Below are 6,465 nucleotides of genomic sequence, written 5' to 3'. Positions count from 1 at the left end.
CCTGCTGAGTAAGTTTCAGCACTAGGCTATGTACTTAAAAGTTGCACAGGAAAATTAGCTTTTATTTTGAAAAGCAAATACCTCAAATTTGGAAGTGTTAGAAGCACTGTTTTCCATGCAACCTTAATGAAGCTCTTTGGTGTAGGTAGGTTTTCCTGTGGAGTAGTCTCAGAAAGCACTTACGAGTTTTCTCTCTAGACTCACACAAGTTAATAATGCTGACCAAGATCATTCAACATCCTGTGTTCTGTCTTTGACCTGCTCTTTGTGAGTCTAGACATTTTATCCTGTTGCTCATTAGTCAAAATCCCTGATGGGAAGTATGATTCCATTTTTAAAACAAGGTTTCTGCAGCAATTGTCATAATAAATTCAATTGCATTTCATTTAGTCTTATAGCATCTCAGAGATGTAGTATTTTTTTCACCTATGCAATGAAAAACTCAGTACCAATTAGCAATTAAACATGCAAGGGAGTTTAGCACATTTAGAACTTGATTCTTCAGATTTTCCCTGTTTCTTTTACCTCTTTGCACATTGCCTCAATAAGCTACATTTGCAGTTGCAAATCAGATTTCTTTTTAATGACCATCTGGGATATGTAAAAGTCTGACTGCCTGTGAAAATGGCATTTAAGCGATTATTGGACTGTACTGTATAGGAACTGTAGAACAACCACCACCAGAAAACAGCTACAGGACATTCCTCCAACTCTCAGCAGTACATATCATTCTGAGTTCTGGAAGGAAGGAAGCACAAATCCTACAGACATAGATTCTATCAGCACTCTATCCCAATTCACTCTGAGATCAGAATAAGTATGCCATGAAAATGAAAGGAGCAAATCCTTCACTAATTAAACATACCCTAATAGATACAGCAAGTATGGGACCTTTGTTCATGTCCCAATTGTCTCCTTCACCCCACCCTGTCACACATAATTTTACCTACTATCAACCAAGAACAAAACACCACAGTTCTCAAAGTAAGGATGGGGTGTGACAATTTTTAATCTCACACTCCATCCTGACACTGGAAAAGGTCCTTTCTCCACAAGGCTCGACTCCAGCTCCAAAATTCCAACACTTCTCTATTTTCACACACTTTTACACTGTGCTTATTAGGTGTAAAAAAAAGTGGAGGAGTTGACACTTCTCCTACACAGATTACAAAAATCAGACTGGGGCTGAAAACACCCTTCTGTGCCCAAGTTCTTGGTGCCAGCCCTGGTCTGAAGCATCTGCTTACTGAGACTGGAAATAAAGCTCTGCTCATTCCACATTGTGCTGAAACACATTCAGCACAACATCTCTGATACTTTTAACTGCAAAAGTCTATCCATGCTCTATATGAGCCTAATTCAAAGCTTATTAACTTTGCTAAATTAAAATAAACTTTGACATGACTAAAAGAAAACATACTGAATAATCTGCCTGAGATGCATCCTGAAAGGGATACACAATTTTTTCTAAAAGAAAACAGCTAGAGTTTTTCCTCTAGCAGAGTAGAAAAATAACATCAAGTGTCACCTCATTAAAAAAAATAATATACTTGCTAAGGTTTTCCATACAAAAGCTGAAGGTACTTAAAATACAACATGGAATTACATTTTTAATTTTAGCAAGTTACACGCAACTAAAAAAGAAATTCTGTTCAACAATGTTGAAAAATACTACTAGGCAGCACTACCTGCTTTTACCTGCAATTCCCAGCTCTCAAAAAATTAAAAACAAACAAACGAAAAAACTTACTATCACACGTAACAGCAGCAGATATGAGAATTCAAGCAGTTAACAGATGTTAGAGGAATGCTATTGATACAAAAGTAATGTACCATTCACTAAACTGGTGGTTAAAAATAAAATCAAATTAGTTTTGCACTATGATGCAATATGGTAAATTCAATGCCTTCAAGACCTCCTGTCAGGTGGAATCAAGAGCCATTTAAATCAAAACATTTTGCAGTGCAACTTAACTACTTTTTATCACTGGGAAAAAAATAGCAAGAAAGGAAATCCACAGTTTGTTTGGAGTTAGTGCTTTTGTAATTGTGTCAACAGTTTTATCTGTACGATCTGCAATGAATCATCTGATTTCAGTGTTACAGTATCTGTCCTTGAATTAATTTGAGCATTTTCTTTTTTAAAAAAGTTACCCTTTTTTTTCTGTTTACAAAGGAACATCAGTAAGGACAAAGAATACTTTAAGAGTTCATAAATTGAGTTTTATTGACAAAATGATAAGTTCATTTAAAAACTTAGGTTACACATACACAAAATGTTCTTATGCACGTGGAGACCTCAACTTCTTTCAAGGTACTGGAAAAAGTAACTGGCTAATCCAAGAGTGCAGCCCTTTGCAATCTGCATGGGCATATCCCACACCACCCCCTGCCACACTCGACATATTTCCAGCAACACAGACACTTGTAAGGCCACATCATCCTTGGCTGAACTCATTTCCAGACATGTAACACAGAAACCAATGCTTCTGAACAGAAATTCTATCAATCTCCTTTTTGGATGAGATGAGAGAAAGCAGAGGAAGCTTTTCCTGTATGTTTCTACAAAGCACTAAGCATTTCCTTAATAAGCAATCCAGCAATCCCTTATCTTTGTTTCCTCTTTTTAACAACATTCTTTCCAGGTGCTTATCTGCCCCAGGTGCATTTAAATTTTCTTGCAGCCTCCTACGGTTTAGAAGTCAAAGCAAAAAAAAAGCAGTCATGTGTGCCCACATGAAATCTAGCTATATCTAAATAATTTGGTTACATTTAGAATGTAAATGGTAAATAATTTGGTTACATTTAGAATGGATACACAAAGGCTAGTACAAACCTTCAGGCTGAAAAGAACAGAAATAATGCTTATTCTGAGAAATACATATATGGAATACTTAAAGAGCCCTCAATATTGCATCTATAAACAAGATACCTTTTTTCCCCACTTGATAAGACACTTGATAAGATTCTCCATATTGCTGAACTCATGAACATATGCAAAAATAAAGCAATATCCCTACATTTAATTTGCATAAGACTTGGCTATATCACTAACAAGTTGGGTAAGAATGCTAGTCTTACAGAATTCCCACACAGATGTATTTACATGAGATGTTGGGAAGAGAAAAATTAGATAGAGCTGAGCAAAGTGGCATAGGCTTACTCTTTCAGCAAAGACAATCCACTGAATTATTAAGTTGTAATGACCACAGAGGTCACAACTGGCTGAGGGATCTGCTCACCCCCAGCACACAGCAGTGTCTGCATTGTCTATGTAGGACACAACACACCTGTGTAGTGGCCTCACAGATTTCTTGTTTGTGTTAACAGGCATATTTTCTCCTTCAGGGAATGAACGGCTTTAAGTCACCACTAATACTTTTCTTCTTTAAATCACTCTATTTCAGTTCACATCACAAACTAAATTCTAGTTAGCCGAGGGAGTCAATTACTTCCATTTCTAATGGAATCACAGCTCCAACTCATTATCCGAAGCACTTATTTGAAAGCATTTTGAAAAGAATCCTTTACACATTTCCTTTAAAAGGCTTTTCATAACCATCAATTCAGAAGAAGTGTATTTCCTGAGGAGACAGCTATGCAGTCTAAAAAAAGACAGGTAAACCTAGAGACATAGCCTAAGACCAGCTTAGCTGGCTTCAGCCACATACACCAAGAGAACTATGTCACCTAGTACACTGCAGACTTTTCTATTATTACTTTACACATTTACACTTCTGGTATTGAACTTCAGCACTCTGGATAAAGAAATGGGCCAATTCATCAGCTAAAAATCTCATCTGCTCACTCAGTGCTTACAGAAGCAATGAGGAAGTGTCCCTTAGTCCTGGGAAAATAAGTGACTCAGGACAACTTCTGACAACTAATGTCAAATTACATTAGTGCAAAGGTGAAAGAAATTTATTAAAATACTTAGCTAGGAAGGGGAAGCTAGCATCCTTGCTTTGATAATTGCCTTGAAATAGAAAGGAAAAAAATCCCTAAAAAGTGTGCTTAAGCTTTGTCCTCAAGCAGAAAGACAATCTGGCTTGACTGAGCATGACAGTTTCATATTAAATCAGTCTGCCTGCCCAAACTGAAATGCAAACATTAATGTAACAACCAAGATGAGAGAGCAGCTAGGCAGATTAAATGCATTTTTAAGTGCCACATTCTTTGCAACATTTTTTACTATGCTAAAGTGGATAATTCTATTTCATAATTTAGGAAAAAAAACCCCTCTGCTTACCTATGTGACAGCGAGATATGTCCAGAGACGACATCTTTGTATTACTGAAGAACATGAAGAACATTCTCCAGATACAAAAGTCACAGGGATACAGTTTGCTACTATGCTATGTTCTCAGAATGTGCCCAGTATGGGATGAAGACATCTAATCTATACACTTCAGACTTGTATTTGACCACAAACATACCACACACTGCTGTGTATATGCCTGAAAGCTTCTTCACTGTGGACATCTGTAACATAAAGCACTGAATCTCACACCAGAAATGGTCCTTTCATCCCTTTTCAGACAGTTACATAAGAATGTATTGCTAAATCATGATATAACCAATGATTAAAAGTTATTTAATATATAATCCAAAGCTATTAAAAAAAATCCAATTTTTTAGAAATCCTAACTTAAGCACAGATACTGTGTTCACACAGAGACCATGAGAAACTGTTTTCCTGTATGCTGTGATCTTGTACTTAAAAGATGCAAGACTGGAAAACAAAAAATTGTGATCAAGACTAAACTTGTGATCTAGACTATTAACCATGTAACCATTTTCCAGGAAGAGAAGCAACAACTGCAACTAAATTAACCTCTGGCTTTGACAAAGGCCCCCCAAGTGTCTCTGAACAAAATCCTTTCACCTCTATCTGATCTAGGTTGCAAATTCTCTGAGGCAGAGACCAAGTCACACAGCATGCAATGCAAAGAAGGGCTGTAGGGCTGCTCGGGGCCTCAAGGTACATACGGAGGTGTCAAGTGCCCTGCGTGCAGTTTGGATTTCTCCTTAACTGATCAAGACTTTACACCAGTGGAAGGAAACGCTAGAGGCAGAGAGAAAGGATATAAAATTCACTGCACTGCAAACTTAAAACATTTTATGCGGAGATCTTCCAAGTAAACAATAACAAAGAATTACACTTACTTTTGCAACAACCCAAAATATTAAGAACCAAGAAAAAGATGAAGTATTAAGTATCAAGAATAAATTCAAACACCATCTCTGTTACAGGCCACTAAAAAACTCAAACTTTCTGATATGCTTAACTGAAAAGTTATGATACAAGCTTAAAAATTAATACTGTAATTGCTGATGAGAGCCATTCAGCACTATCCTAGTTATTCCTACTGCAACTACGAATAATACCAGATAATACAGCATTTCAGGAAAAGTTCCTGGCATCCTGAGATTATTCAGAAACATCAGAACTTCAGCATATCTGTTTAATAGTCTATTATATAACAGTCATATACTTTTACGGAGCACCTCACTTTACACCATTCAAGTAAAGAGATCTTCCTTGATTTTTTTTTTAAGGGATGGCAAGACTCTTTACATTCCTGTATGTTCTGGGATTCAAAGGAACTCTAGCAGGGACCAGAAGAGAAGGAACAAGTTTGGGCCCTGGTTGGAGCTAGCTGCCAAGCAGGTATACAAAAGAAGTTGCTAATGTATCCACAAAGTGATAGACATTCCCACACTTAAAAAAAAAAAAAAAGAGAAAGCATTTTGTGACCTACAGCTTTACACTGCAACTAACGAATACCTGTACATTCTTAAAATGCACCTAACGCTACAGATTTTTTCTGTTTTGCAAACATTAAATGCTCAGTATGCAAAAGTGTCCCAAAAATGCTTGAAGTGCGAAAAATCCCAACCCAACCAAAGAAAACCAGAATAGACCCCAAGGAGTTGTACTTCAGAGATGCTTGTGGGCTCCTTACAACCGGGGATATTCTATAACTCTAAGAACAAAATTTTATAAGGTTGTCTGTCATCTTCTCTGACAGTATCCTGCACAATACGGTATACGGCTAACAAATACTTTCTTGCAACAACAGCAGAATTTTGTTTGGGGGGAAAAAAGGTAACCAGATGACGGGCGTGTATAAAGTGCAGCCACAACACAGGTATATTTATGACATCATTTTTCTGGATGGAAATGCACAGGTTTATACAGCATACTGCCCTGCTCTATCAAAAATCATTGCTGCCTGCTACGTGTACTCAGTAACCTCTTCAGGAGAAGAAAAACGCAGCTCACACCAATTAAACCAGACGCACACTCGGCAAGACCCCAAAGAGCAGCACACAAAAAAGTGTGGGCAGCGCGGCTCCACTTCACACTCCCCACACCAGAGGGACAGACACGGGGGGCAGCGGCGGAGCGCCCGGCCGGAGCGAGAGTTCAGCGCCCGAGTCTGAGGGGAAGGCGCTGGGCAG

Source organism: Geospiza fortis, unplaced genomic scaffold, assembly GCF_000277835.1.
Source record: "Geospiza fortis unplaced genomic scaffold, GeoFor_1.0 scaffold53, whole genome shotgun sequence".
In the NCBI taxonomy this organism is placed as follows: Eukaryota; Metazoa; Chordata; class Aves; order Passeriformes; family Thraupidae; genus Geospiza; species Geospiza fortis.
This window is presented reverse-complemented; position numbering follows the sequence as displayed.